The sequence below is a fragment of the Gymnogyps californianus genome, chromosome 1 (genome assembly GCF_018139145.2).
Source record: "Gymnogyps californianus isolate 813 chromosome 1, ASM1813914v2, whole genome shotgun sequence".
Classification (NCBI taxonomy): Eukaryota; Metazoa; Chordata; class Aves; order Accipitriformes; family Cathartidae; genus Gymnogyps; species Gymnogyps californianus.
Window position 1 is genome coordinate 39,761,684 of NC_059471.1, and position 16,217 is coordinate 39,777,900.

Here is a 16,217-nt window from a genome sequence, read left to right on the forward strand (position 1 = left end):
CTCAGGACAGTGTAAGTAAATCAGGAATCTACCTTTTTCTTTTCTTTCTTTTTTTTTGTCCTTTTTCTTTTTTATCTTATATACACTTTTTTAATAGTCTGTCAGTTCTATCAGTTGAAGAGCTTTGAAGATTAGTACGTCTTATGTCAAGGTCCTGTTATGCATCCTGGACTCTATTGTTAACTTATTCAGAGGTTTTCTATAAACATTTCTCCAGCAACAGAGGCTCCAAAGGCATAAGACCAGACTTTAACTCCAGATTAAAAAGTAGTCAAGTTTAATCTTAAGATACAGGTTTACATCTGTAATTAAAAATTACATTTTGTGTGTCTAACCTCAAAATGGAAGGCATTTATTTTTCCTTCTGAGACAAGATGTAGCAAACTGCTGAGTCACAATGTTGTTTTATCACTCAGGAATAGTGCCCTACAGCAGAAATAAAGCTGCCAATAATTTTTATAAGATCTTATTGGGAGTTTTTTTCTAGTTTTTTTCCTTTACAGAGAACAAGAGAACGCTTTTGTACTGAAATGAGGATTCTAGCCCAGCAGAATCATAAATTTACTCAGCTAGCCAGCACCATACCTAATTTCACTACAGTTTCTGCAGTAAGAAAACCCAGAAATGCAGATAGACAACTGTTTCTTGGACACAAGATTTGTCAAAGACTGCTGTCAAAACAACTTCTGTTGCTGTTGTCCACATCAGGCTGCCTCCTACTGTGTGAAGAACCTAAGATGGGCAAGCTTGCTCTCATATAAATCTGAAGAACAGATAAATTTATTATACACTATTTTGTATATAATTGGCTGAGATGAAATTAAAAAATATGAGCATAAGTAAACTTGTGTAAACACCTGCCCAGTGTGATTTTATACATATTCTGAGAACCCTGTTTTGTTTAGGGAATCAGACAGTGATAGGGTATAGATTACATATCATAGAAGTGCAGAAACAAAGAAATGGGGTAATAAGTGGTTAGAATTAATCGGTAGATCCAGACAATTGCCAAGAAGAGTCAGGCAGTTCTCTGAGCTACAGACACAGAAGAGTCTTCAGAAAGTACATTGCGGTGATGCATACTGGTATGTGGGAATGTAGCTATGTAAGATAGATTCACACCATAAAAAGCAAAGACTTTGGTTCTCCTGGCTGCGTCTTGCAGAAAGAAAATAGTGTAATCTGGCCTTTAGTCATTTTTAGACAACCTGGAATTCATCCATCCAGACTAGAAGTCTGGAGTTGAAGTAGATTTGATATCAGCAAAGAAGGCCGTTTTTAAACATGTTATTTCCCTTCTCTCTGAAAAAGGCATCCGAGAGTGGTTACCTGAATTTAACTTTGCACATGACCTGCCTGATGGTTTACAGTCAGTATGAAAAAAATGCCACTAGGGAGCATGGTAAGAATAGAAACTCTTGTGTCTTTGTAATTGAGGAGTTAATGAGAGCTCACTCTATTCCTTTAGGAATTAATTGATAAGTTAATTGATATAAGAAGCTACTTAATTCCTAGAGTGTGAGTATGATGAATCCAAGTCATGAACAACAATTTCTGGAACTAAGCACGTTTTTGGAAAGTGAATAATAACTATAAAACACTAAAACAGTAATGTATTAAGTGTAGGTGCCCAGGTGTTGGTAGCAGGGGGCTGCAGGGGGTCCTATCTCTCTGCATAATCTCACTCTATCCTGTGTATACGTGTGCTGCAAGGACTCAGTGACAGCTACTGGTGAGACCTGTGTGTGTGTGAGTGGAATTTGGTGCCAGGTCCTGGAGTCAGACCGGGGGTGTGGGCACCCCTGGCCTGTGGCGTCAGCTACTGGAGCCAGTGGGGTCTCAGCATCAGTTACTGGAGTGAGTGGGGGTCTTTAACCTCCGGCCACTGGGGCAGCCACTTTTAAAATGCCTTAAAAAAAATTTACACTGGTAATAAATTATTTATCCCCAAGTCTGTTTTTCCTGTTACAGTAACTAGTAAGTGATCTCCCTGTTTTTATCTTGACCCATGAGCTTTTTCTTCCTGTTTTCTCCCCTGTCCTGTTGAAGAGGGGGAATGAGAGGGTGGCTGGGTGGGGGTCTGGCAGTCAGCCAAGGTCAACCCACCACAAATAAATAGATTAATGGAATAAGAAATGAACCTTCATTGCTTAGGAAATGTTCACGGTAAAGGAAGCATCTTGCTGTTAAAAACATGGAAGTAAAAAATAGGATAGAAATTTTCATGTGTTCAGGAGCAATAAAGTGAAAAATCTCAGTACTGTGTAGACTATATGGGTAAGGTTACAGTCTGTTAAAAATAACTAATGTCTGTGAAAAAGCTGCTTTTCCCCCCCTTTGTTATTTAAAGGATATTACAGCAACAGGATTCCTAATACGAAATATTTTACAAAAAAAAGTATTTAAATCTGTGTCACACCGAATTTTCAAACTTCATAAAATATTATTATGTGTTGGTTTTCCTCTTTCTCTTTTAAAACTGTTAGTTTATTTTCCAGAAAGAAACAAAAATGTATAAAACATTATCTTTCTGTACTCTGCAGATGGGGTTTTTACTGTGCATTATCACATCAGAAATATCCAGAAATATTACCTCAATAGAGAAAGTTTAAACAGTTTTTTAGAACAGATAACAGTGGCATGACAATTTTTAATAGTTCAAAAGCAATGTTAAGTATGGTTATTAGAGGAAATGACTTTGCAAGTGTCTTAAACATAGAGTTCCACTATTTGTATTACTGCCATTCCAGGTATGTTCTCCATAAGTCAGTTATATTAGAGCGCTGACATACACAGGAGCATGGATCTATCTAAGAGCTCAGTTTCTTCATTTTTAAAAGAAAAAAAACTTTTATAAAGTAGAACTAAAGTATCCTTCACACAATTTATAGGCCAGTGGAGAAAGACAGACATTCACTAAGAAAGGCATTAAGCACAGCGCAAAGGCGGTAAAATCATATACATTCATTTTTGGTAAAGATACCAACTTCTTTAGAAAACAGTTTAACAAATGGTATCTAAAACATCTTAATAAAGGAAATGGAAAATGATTGGTGAAAGTGATCAGAAGATCTTGTAGCACAGCAGAAAATGGAATATAATTCTTCTAAACTTCTTTCACTGAACTGTCCTTTGGACCAGGCTGTAAAATGTCTTTGTGATAAGAGTGGGCTTCACAGACAGAACTTTAAATGATGAAAAGCAAAGGAAAGATTCACAACACTTCAGAGCACTGAAGTCCCTTTGTATGCAGAAACACTGCATGCAGAGTACGGAAGTCACCTTGTATTGGAGATGTCCCATTTACCTTCAGAAAGAGCATCATTAATTGGTGGTTTGGGGGGGAAGAGAGAGATAAAGGAGAGCTAGAATCAAAACATAATCACAAAAGAAAGAAATGTATTTTACAACAGTGCTTCTTGCAGTCCATATGAAGAAGAAAACTCATATGCCATTTATAACTCAAGAACTCAATCTTTCAGATCTAGCTGATCTTTGATTTTTCATCTGGGGGGGGGGGAAGGAAAGGAAAAAAAAAACCTGATCCAGGGAAATATTTTCTTTGGATTAAAAGCCTGAAGTTCGTAATTTCATATGTATTTGTCATTCACTTCAATATTTTCTTTCCCTCAGGGGCTAAGAAGCCAACGTGGCAGGACTGCTGGCATGTGATGTTTATGTTTTCAGGGGAAAGAAGATCCCTCTGACCAATTGTGTTTCATATCATTTATATTGCTGTTGAATAGGTTCTACAGTCTGTGTCTTGGCAGCAAATGAATGTGGGGCCATACCTGGACATACAGCAGACAAATGCTGCTATATTTTATTTAAAATGTTATATTCTGACCACCTTAACCTCATGAATATAATGAAGAGAACAGATGCATGCATGACAACATTTTGAAGAGTGAGATTTTTCTGCTTTCCTCTGGGGCTAGATTTTTATCTGATTTGAGCTTGCTTCATAATCATGAAATCTGTTGCCAACCGAGTATTTGGAAAAAAGCAAATTTCTATACCTTTGCTAATGTTCTAGAGAATACGTAATAAAGGTACCACAAATTATTGCCAATTTACAGAAGAAAGAAGGAAAATATGTTTTAAAAACACTGCTTTACCGTAATACCTGTTGCATAAATCATGAAAGCAATTATTAAAGCTACAGCATTTTTTTTCCTTATTACTTGTAAAAGCATATTGCAGAAGGCAACCAGGAAAATGCTTAAATGAAAATGAAACCAGCAGGAATACTATTGCTGCTCTATTTAAAAAATAAAAATCAAAAATCCAACCCTTGTGTTTGCCTCAAGCGTAACCATTTTGGCAAACAGAATTGTTTTCACTTCTGTACAACATTTGTTTAATGTTTTTTCTAATGATTGTGTATTTATGAAAAGGCAGAATATCATTCAAAAATAAACTGAAGCAAGCTTTGGCAATACGTCAAGTCTGCATGCTATTTATTAATCTCCTGGATAAACGTTACTTCATTTTAATGCTAGGAATTAATTAATTGCATTCTGTGCCACCTATAGAGAAGAGGTACACTTTATAGAAAATCCTCTCACAGATAAATGAATATGCATCTCTAATTTTGTCCTTGGGAAAGATTCCTGGCTGCAGTTTTTCTAGCTAGGGGAACATTTAGTTTTCTGTCTAAGAACAATATCACACTTCTTTCCTTCCAGTCCATGGCACTTGAATGTCATACCCTTCATGAAAGCAAAGGATGCAAAGCAGTTACGAATATTTGTGAAGCCAACAGCAGGCAATATCTCTCTTCCTTGCAAGTTGCAAATACTAATATATTCACCAATTATAGTTCATAACAAAGAGAAAATTGCACTTCTGTATCTTGAGACCATAGCTGTTTTATTATTGCTGCTGTTCATTCAGGATGGTCTAAAACAGCTTTTACTCTAATGAATTCCACAGGCCAAGTTTTCAACAGCTTTAAGCCTGCTGGGCATATGGTGGCACTACATTTCTTTATACAAATACTATCTTCAATTCTCTGTAGTAACTTGGGGCAGTATATGTGTGGAAATAACGGTGGAAGTGGAATATCTTTTAGACAAAAAAGGTCATTTCAATGTTGATGATGTTTGAGCTTGGGAGTTCTACATCTCTCCTCAAGTGCAAACTTTTCAGGAATGTAATTTTCATTGCCACAGAATTTGATGACTTTTCCTGCATAGGAATTTCTACTACTTACCTATTTAAATTATGTCTTCATTTTACTCAGTTTAGCATCAATGAAATGAAATGTCTGTCACCTTGTTAGGAAAACATTATGCATCTTTTTCATGCTGTTTGTATGGAAAGCTTGTTCACAATCAATTACTTGAGAACTTCATTTTTTAAATAGAATTAACCCTTTATTTTACAATGTATCATTATCTATTTGATTATCATAAATTTCAGGAGTGCTGTTCACCAGTCCAAGAAAATCCTTCCATCATAGCCTCCTTTGCACATTAACAACAGTGACTTGCTATTTTTGTTGGCAAATATTGCACCAATTCAAATAAAATTATTCAAAAATAGACTGTACAACTTATTGAAATGGATTTTGGTAAAAAAGTGACACAGCAATTTATTAAGTGCATTCTAGACTGTGATGGTGTAAAAAAAATTAACCATCTGCTTATGTAGTAGCCATCTATCTCTCTGGACCTAAAATGAAGATATTGGTAAAGTAAAAAAAAAAAAAAAAAAAGGTAAAAAAAAAAAGAACTTTGAGTTCAGTATTCTGGTAATGACTAAAACTTTACGTCTTAATCTTCCATCTGTTCATGTATGTATTTCAAAATGCATTGTTGTCATTTTACCCAGGTGCCTTGTGCATGATAAAACCAAAACTAATAAAAATAATGAGCAAGAATTTTGATCCTGGTGTTTGTTTAGAGAGTACACTCCTTTTTATCCTTAAAGACACTGGTTCAAGTCCAGTCCACATGATAGTAACTGAAAGTAATTACCTTTCAATGATTAATGAGGAATGAATTGGTAGTCTCAGTCCATTTCCCAGCACAAATCATAAAATTCAGCATCAAAACTATTGTTAATTCATTATGCCAGAAGAGAAACCAAGGTTTAAATGTTCTTGAATGAATCACTATTTTAAGCCCTGACACAAAACTGCCAGTTTATGACTGAGGTATTTCTGTGATCTGAATTTGCATTGCATTTACTTACTCCAGACTGACATGTTTCTTAACCATTGGCTTCACATTTCATTTATTTTTCATTCTGAACAACAGCTTGCAGTTTTATTTTCAAAGTATTTACAGATGCTGTAACAAAAAGAAGCCTGTGCTAGACAATTGTGACCAGTATCTGGCTATTTCTTTATTTGTGTCATTATATAAGCCCTTATACAGCAGGTGGACTCCAGATGGAGAGTACCTACTGGTTCAAGAAATGGATAGAATTAAGGTGAATTAACCATTCTGTGAAGTTGCTCCATGCAGATTATTCCTGGTTGTCTCTATAGCTCTCTTTTCTACACCAGAGAAGAGTGAAAATAATTATTTTCTGAAATCTAGCAAAGCTCTTTCAAATGTAGGCCAAATGAGTCTTCGAGGAGAAATAAATTAGTTAAGAAACTAAATACTCAGTCTTCTGGATAGAACTGTTTTATCACAGATGTTTGGACCTACTCATGAAGGCAGAGGGAGGAGGGAAAGGTTATTGCAAATAAATTTGGTATAGTTAACTGTATCATAAATATTGCAAATGCATATTCACAGGTCCAAACAATCTAACAGATTAGGCTCTGTGGGTATGTTACTCTGGGATGCAAATTATAACTTGAAAAAAGATAACACTGTTTTGATCTTTTTTAGTCTGAATTCCTAGCCTGAATTTCGTACTTCCTACATGGGTTACAAAACCCTCAGTGGAGGGGGAAAAAATAACACACCAAAAAAACCCTCAAAACACACCCCCCCAAACTGCTGTAATTTTCCCATGCAGCAAAGGCTTTTACGCCTTAAGACAGGATAAAGGATGTGTAACTCATTGTTAGATTGCAAGAAGATTAAAAGAAAGCACTCTACTGAGAACCTGTATAATGATGACTCTGAGGACATACAAGGAATTTGTTCCACATGTACGCATCAGGGTTTGTTAATTTTGCTGTCACCCACAGGGACTATTCTCTTTCAGCTACTATTTAAAAAAAAAAAAAAAACTATCAGAGACAAGGAGTCTGACTCTCATTTCTCATTTTTTAGAGTAATTTAATAGCAGATTGTCTGATGTTAATAGAATTATGGTACTGAGAAGAAATTTGGTGCAAATTTTCAGTTTGAAATATGAAAATATTGTGTTTTTTCCCCTTCAGGGAGTTCATTGCAACTCAGCAATTCCAGTACTTTTTATGTGGAGTCAGGTGTCAAAGGGGATGCACAACAGCATAAGTATAGCAGTGTCACCATTGAATGAAGTTTCCTGTTATATCATCTATGACACTTCATTTATTTTAGAAGATTCTCAAGACCCTTTTTTAAAAGTAGAAATAGATTTGAGGGTTTTGGTAAGTTTTTTTCTGTTTTGTTCTATTTCCAATGAGCTACAAAATTTGTTCTGTCAGAGTGGAAGAGAAGAAATTGAAAGAAAACTATGAGGTTTAAAAGCCATTCTGAGAGGCAGAAGAGTCAAAGGGAATGAGTTCATTTATCATCACTGTGTAAAGGGTAAAATGCATAGCAGGAAAGAGAAAAAGGCCTTAAGATATTTTGGAGAAAATGATCCTTTCCACCCACAGCTTTCTAGCTTTACAGAAAAACAACATATGCGTACAGTTTATTGGTTTTGAGCTATGCTTTCTCTCCTTCTGTTCAAATGCTTTTTGAAATTAAGACTCATTTAAGACATAATGAAAGGATGGTCATTGGCTATTTTATATATCCAAGTAATTTTCCCAGACTAAGTAGAACATCATTATAAAAATCTTAAAAAAATATCAGTTGTGTCATGATTAAATCACCGGTTTTTTGTTACTATTTCTCTAACAAAAAAACAGAGAAATTCTGAATAGGTATTTATTAGCTTAAGGTATTAGAGAACTTAAGAGAGCTCAGTAATTAAATTAACCCAGATGATTAGATATGATTCAGTTATGTATATAGTTTCTGTTTCCCTTATCAGGATATTTGTGTTCTATATATAACTGGCAGGGAAATAGTTAAACTAGAGAAGATAGCATTCACATTTCTACATGATATCTACCTGTTCTTGAGTTTGATCCCTCTGTGAACTAATAAAACCAAAATCCAGAAGGAAAGACACCATATTCAATAAGGACGCCAACAGTATTTATTTGGTTTTATTTATTTATTTAGACAAATTAGGAAATTTCTGCATATATACAAGTGTGATGGGTTAACCTTGGCTGGCTGCCAGGTGTCCATGAAGCTACTCTCTCACTCACTCTTCTCAACAGAACAGGGGGAGAAAATAAGATGAAAAAGCTCATGCATTGACATAGGCACAGGGAGATCGCTTACCGGTTACTGTCACGGGCAAAACAGACTCAACTTGGGGAAAAATAATTTAATTTATTGCTAATTAAAAATAGAATAAGACTGTGAGAAACAAGGAAAAAAACAAAAAACACCTTCCCCCCATACCCCACTTCTTCCCAGGCTTAACTTCACTCCTTCATTCCTGATTCTTCTACCTCCTCGTTCTGAGCAGCGCAGGTGGATGGGGAATGGGAGGTGCAGTCAGTTCATAACACTTTGTCTCTGCTGTCCCTTCCTCCTCATGCTGTTACCCTGCTCCAGCACGGGGTCCCTCCCACGGGATACAGTCCTTCATGAACTTCTCCAACCTGGGTCCTTCCCACGGGCTGCAGTGCTTCAAGAACTGCTCCAACATGGGTCCTTTCCATGGGGTGCAGTCCTTCAGGAATGGACTGCTCAAGAGTGAGTCCCCATGGGTCACAGGTCCTTCCAGAAAATCTGCTCCTGCATGGGCTCCTCTCCACGGGCCTCAGCTCCTGCCGGGAGCCTGCTTCTATGTGGGCTCTCCATGGTCTGCAGTTTCCTTCAGGGCAAATCCACCTGCTCTGGCGTGGGGTCCTCCACAAGCTGTAGTATGGATATCTGAGCCAGTGTGGTCCTCCATGGGCTGCAGGAGGACAACCTGCATCACCATGGTCTTCTCCACTGGCTGCAGGGGAATCTCTGCTCCAGCACGTGGAGCACCTCCTTGCCCCTGTTTCTTCACTGACATTGGTATCTGCAAGGCTGTTTCTCTCACATTTTTTCCTCACTGTCAGGCAGAGTTTTTTACCCTTTCCTAAAAATGCTTTCCCCAAGGTGCCACCACCTTGGCTGATGGGCTCAGCCATGCCCTGCTGTGATTCCATTTGAGCTGGCTGAAACTGGCTGTGCCCGTCACGGGGCAGCCCTGGCCTCTCCTCACAGAGACCACCCTGCAGCCCCCAACTGCCAGCACCTGGGCACCTGCACTCAATAAAAGAAGTAAGAAACCAATATGCTTACAAAAGGAAACTAAACAACAAACAAAAAAGTTAGGAAGGAATCACAAAACAATCTACCACCACCAAGGTAAGAAATTTAAAAACAGAACCATTCATGTAAATAGGAACCATGCACACACAAGCTCTTTATAGCCTCTAAGGAATAACTGGCTTTGATTACATTTTTTAGGTGATAAGAGGAGAGCCAGTGGGGGAGTAAGTTGTTAAGAACAACTTCTTAGGAAAAACATTTGAAGAGACAAAATTTTTGAAAGAGCTCAGTGCAAAAGAAGTAAGAAAAAAACGCTGGTAATTTCTGTAGCCTTCAGCTTTTCTCACTGGCATCTGATTGTAAACTTCAGGTACTGAAACTGTACTGATGGTTTTACTATTGATCTTCAACAACTGGTTAAAAATTACATTACAGTTTGGTTGGAATCATACTGATTCCAATTTCACCCTGAAATTCTTCTGACACACTTTTGATCCCAAAAGGAAGTTAATGAACCTTTTTGAAAATCCTCTTTCTTGTTTGCATTGATGTTAACTGTGATTATTTCTTTGTCTAGACAAAAAAATTCTAATGTGACGAAGGGCTATTCTCTGACACCCTTTCATTAAAGTGTAGGTAAAGAAGGAAAGCTGGAATGAAATACCTCTAAAATGACACTGATGCACAGCAAAAAAAAATCTTAGTTTCAGGAAATCTCTGTGAAGATAGTGAGAAAGTTTATTGCATAACAGCTTGTGTTTGAAAGACAAGAAGATAAAAAAAAAGAAGCTGACACTGGTGACAGAAAAAAAGAAAAATCTATGTTTTGTGTACTTGGGTCTTATTTATACGTCATATTTCAGGACTGAGATGTTACAGGCAGGAAACAAGTGTATTCTTCACTGCCATGCTATTGATACTCCCATGTGAGTCTTTTCATCTTCTATTATATAGTCCTGCTGATAAATCAATGAAGAAGTACTGCTTCAGCAGGTCAATATGCGCTGAAATGTTGTAATTAATTTTTAGATCATACCATAGAAACGCACGTGTTGAATGAAAATTGAACTAACATTTATAAGGAAATGAGTGGACAGGCATGAAATAGATAGTTCCATACACATTGTCAGATAAAGGTGTCCTCAGTAGTTACGCTATATCTTTCCTTATATCTGTTTAATAAATTTGTGTAAAAAATGACATAAGAATACTAATAGAGTTATGAGAAAACCAGGACTGAAAGAAATTTGAAGAGGTTATCTAGTCCATTCCTTTAATGCAAAGTCAACTGTATTTTTCCTGTCCTGGTTTCAGCTAGGACAGAGTTAATTTTCTTCTTAGTAGCTGGTATAGTGCAGTGTTTTGGATTTAGTAGGAAAATAATGTTGATAACACACTGATGTTTTCAGTTGTTGCTAAGTAGTGTTTACACTAAGTCAAGGATTTTTCAGCTTCTCATGCCCAGCCAGCAAGAAGGCTGGAGGGGCACAAGAAGCTGGGAGGGGACACAGCCAGGACAGCTGACCCAAACTGGCCAAAGAGCTATTCCATAACATATGACATCATGCCCAGTATATAAACTGGGGGAGCTGGCTGGGAGGGGCAGATCACAGCTCGGGAACTAACTGGGCATTTGTCAGTGAGTGGTGAGCAATTGCATTGTGCATCACTTGCTTTGCATAGTCTAATTCTTTTAGTGTTACTGTTGTAGTATTATTATCATTATTTTTCATTCCTTTCTGTCCTATTAAACTGTCTTTTTCTCAACCCACGAGTTTTTTTTTTTCCTGATTCTCTCCCCCATCCCACTGGGGGGGGGGGCAGTGAGCGTGGTGCTTAGTTGCCGGCTGAGGTTAAACCACAACATAGTAGATATTTATTTAATTTACTTTTACAGACTTCCATTAATGCAGTTTCTGGAGCATGCCCCCCCCGCCCCCCAATCCATTAAAAGTGCTATACAGTTTTTATGAACTGAGAGGTTCTGTTTGCTAGTTTTTCTTTTATCTTTTCGAAAGTTAATTGTCTACATATCTGCATTCAACTTTTTTTAGGAAACGGTAGATAGATATCAGTGTTGCCCAGCCTGAAACAGGCAGCAACAGCCTGGTACTGAGAAGTCTGGGTGTGCCAGCACTTTGCTCTCTGGCCCTTCTGCCTGTGGAAATGTGTATAGTCAGACAAACAAGTCTGGTTTATTACCCTGGTTTAGGCTGTGGAGATCAAAATCAAGGCTGCCCAATGGGTAACTCCAGACAGCACCAATCACATAACTTGTTCTCCCTTTCCCATTTCTTAACGCTCCTTCTACCTGTCCTCATAGCTCCCTTTTTCCTTCTCAGTCTCCTCTCAAACAGGCAACTCTCACTTAATTACTTTTCCCCTTTAGTCTCAATTTTTCTACATCTGTACCCAAATTTTCTATTTCTAATACCATTACCAAGGTAATCTCTGACCTTTATGGCATTACTGATCCAGTTATTGAGGTGCTGTTGGCTTCAGAAGATTGTACTTCTGTAAAGGTCCCCAATATCCCCTGCCAGCGATCTGTGATATTTAGTCAGTTCTCACATAACTGCCCCCTAAGCACCTGTGAAATCCGACCATCCTTCATAGTGCAATCATTAACATTTGCCAGCTGTTGCACTGTTATCTATTACATCCAAAAATTTCTCTTGTCACAACCAGTAGTTTTTCATATCCTGTTCAGTTAGCTTAACATCGGGCCAGGTCCTAGTCAGTGGCTTAGTTACTTGCCTAACTCTGTAGCCCTAAGAGTATTCTCCTTTATTTGGGGGGGGAGGGAGTTCATGATATTAATATTTATCCAAAAAGAATGCAAAGCTTACAGGTTTCCTGACCGTAGTCTGAACAAAAGACTTCATAGCTTCACCACAGCATAAAGCATTGCTTATTACCAATTTAGTGAAAAATGTAATTTTTACCTTTACACATTTAACAATGTTAAAATACACCTAATATCCAACTTCCTTGCCTCCAACAATACCTTTCTGAGGTTCATTAACTACAGCACAAAAAATATTTGCAAACGTCTTCAGCCACACTGTTTTGAATTTGTGGAAAACTACTAGGCTATCAACTGCAGCTATCACACTGTTTATGATAAGTGTGATACTCCCACAAAGACAAATTCTTTCTCAGCAAGCAGAACCAGAGATGTCCTGTAGTGTGCACAGCAAAATTGTTTTTGTTGATTAGTTAGCTCATGCAGTAAACAAAACATGGAGTTCTCAACCAAAACCTCAGGCTGTGAAAGTCACTTTACAGTTAAGTTCACAGCTAAGTGTTGTTATAAAACTTATGCTTTACTGTAAATATTCTCTAACCACCCTATTTTTTCCAACAGTTTTGCCTAAAAATACTATGTATATGGCATATATCTCATTACTCATCAAATAGAAAACACATGCAGAATATATCTACAGATTTATTAAAACGTTGTTGAAGATCTACTTTTTTGATGAAATTATATAAAAAATAAATAAAATGAGTATTCTGCCCATTAAAGCAAAACTACACAATTTTAAATGCAAGGCCCTTAGAGTGCTTTTTGCACATCTATATCTTCACCAGTACCTAAATAGAATTTTATTTAAAACTTCTGTTTTGTTGTTGTGGTGGTGGTGGTGGTTAGAAATTAAGTAGAAAGAGAAAGGCCCCATTAAAAGAACTACCTTCCACAGCTGTATATTGGGTCAGACCTATATAAATCAGTAGCCAAGGAAGGCAGGTCACTTACACTCCAGACTACAGAAGGCTGAGAAAGTACTAACAGTTCTGGAGAAAGGTGAAAGAATTTACCATCAAATTATCACTACCATTATTAGACCAGATCAGCGGATCACCAGACATCTGTATTTCCTCATCTGCGGGAAACCTGTTATATGAAACACAGAATGGTCCAATGATCTATTGATGTATGGTAAGAAAAGGCCAAAGGAGTGGCTGAGTCTAAGCAGATATTTGATTCATTGAGAAACTATAATCAAAGTTACCGCAAAACAAAGAAACACCTTTGGGATTTTCAAGTACCTTTATATATATCAAGTAACATGGTTTAAAACAAATTTGGATTAGTAATGTATGGATTTATTAACAAAATTTATTAATGTAATTCATCAGCAGTCAGTGAGCTATACATTCAGGATCAATATCAGCAGTAAGGCAAATAAATAACAATACTAGAAACTGACAAAATATTAATAAAAACTTACAGATTTCTAAACACCTTTCTGTAGCTAATTCCAAAATGTTTGAATCCCAGTCTAGTTACAATGATGTTACATCCACAGTTCAAATAATTTGTGTGTGTGGTAAAAACCCTAGTTCACTTAAAAACACTTCTAGTCCATGGTTTCACTTCATAGAAGGTCTTAAAAACAGTGGTTTCAGTGCGGGGCAAGGGTGAGAGGGGTCTGACTCTACAGTGAGTGGACAGTATCCTAGGTCTTTTGCTGGGAGAGGTATGATGCTAATGATGGCTTCTAACTTCTTGCTCCAGAATCAGCTTGTAATAATTTTTGCATGTTGCTAACACAGTCTGCACCTTTTCTTCATTGGTCTTCGTGTCCATGTTGCATCTGAATTTACTGTGTGTCAAATTCACAGCATTTTAGGTATGTTTATGTAAATAATGCATGAAGCAATTTAATGTAAGTGGAAATAAACCCTGACCATTTATTTATCTATCAGCATTCATGCAATCTTTGAATTCAGATAACAAAAGACATGGATCAAAACCATTACTAGTTATAAGTAACTGTCCTACCAAAAAAAAAAAAAGTCTATTCTATTTCCAGGTCAAGGAAGAAAACAAATCTAAAGCCACCTGGGTGTAACCAGGGGAAGAAGGTTTTGGATTCAAGCAATTTTTCCTTCAAAAACAAACACAAAGAAGTAATCCACACCGTGAGCTGACAATATTTTGCAGAATAAAAGCCAGATGAAGTTTGAATGAAGAGTGAGATACAGAGCCAAAAGGCACTTATATTTTTAAGTTCTCAGACTTATAAAAATTCAAATTGAATCATTTGCTTCCTGGAGTGGAATTCAAAAGACAAGCACCTTTGTTTCATAGGTAGCAAATGGGCAAAATTGCTAGGCTACTAATGCTATTCACAACTTCCAGTACTGTACTACAAAAATGCCAAAATCAATCAATGAGAAGTATGCCCTTGGGTCAGTTTTTTACTCCTCAGCTGGATGCTTACTTGAAACTCATATTCATAACTTGAAAGTGGCTTGTACATTTAGGATCCTAAACAAATGGACAATTATTTCATTATTCTCTTTGGAGGATAGGTGGGCATGGAAAGAGAGAAGGGAAAGAAAGAGAATCTGGAGAACTATGAGCCAGTCAGCCTAACCTCAGTCCCTAGGAAGCTGATGGAGCAAATCCTCTTGGAAGACATGTCCAAACACATGAAAGGTAAGAAGGTGACTTGGAACAGTCCGCACAGACTTACTAGGGGCAAATAGTGCCTGACCAACCTGATTGCCTTCTATGACAAGATGGATGGCTCAATGGATGAGGGGAGAGCCGCAGAAGTCTTTTATCTTGACTTTAACAAGGCCTTTGATGTAATCTGCCATAGTATCCTTATAGCCAAATTGGTGAGATACAGTCGGAATAAATGGACTACACTGCAGGTCAAAAACTGTCAGCACAAAATCCAGATGATATCTGTTTAACAGTGGTGTCCTAAAGGGTTGATACCAGTGTGGGTAATGTTTAGTGTCTTTATTAGTGACAAGGACAATGGACTAGAGTGCACTTACACCAAGTCCTCAGATGATATCAAACTGGGGGAGTGGTTGATACACTGGAGGGTAGGACTGCTATTCAGAGAGACCTCAATAAGGTGGTGAAATGGGCTGACAGGAATGTAAAGTTCAACAAAGGAACTTGTAAAATGCTGTACCTGAAAAGAAATAACCCAATGTATCAGTGCACGCTGGAGTCAACTGGCAAGAAAGCAGCTTTTCAGAAAAGGACCCAGAAGCTGAACATGAACATGAGCCAGGAGTTGCCCAGACAGTGAAAAAGGCCAGCTGTATCCTGGGCTGTATTAGCAAGACTGTGAACACAGTAGGTTCAGGAGAATGACCCTTTTCCTCTATTCAGCACTTGTGAAGTTGTACCTGGAGTGCTGTGTTTATTTTTGGGCTCTCTAGCACAAGTCAAATATTTATATACTGAAGTCAGTTGGTCAGGAAGCTGGAAAATGTGGCATACAAGGAGATGCTGCAAGAGCTGGGTGGCTTTAGCCTTGAGAATAGAAGGCTAAATGGGGATCTTATTGCTGTCTTCAGTTATGTAATAAAGAAGAGGGTGCCAGATCTTCCTGGAAAGCCACAGAGATGTGATAAGGTATAGTGGACACAAGCTGCAAGACTGGAAAGTTCTGATCAAATATAAGGAAAACTTCTTATCTTTAGAGAAGTCAAATGATGGAAAAGGTTGCCACAAGAGGCTGTGGAATCTCCACTGCTTGAGGAACACCCTGACCTAAGCCAGTCCTGCTTTGTCCAGAGTTTTTCTTGTCATTGTTATTTGACCAATAATTTTCTACTTAGAATCATAGGATCATAGAATGGTTTGGGTTGGAAGGGACCTTAAAGGTCATGTAGTTCCAACCCCCCTGCCATGGGCAGGGACATCTTCCACTAGACCAGGTTGCTCAAAGCCCCATCCAACCTGGCCTTCAACAC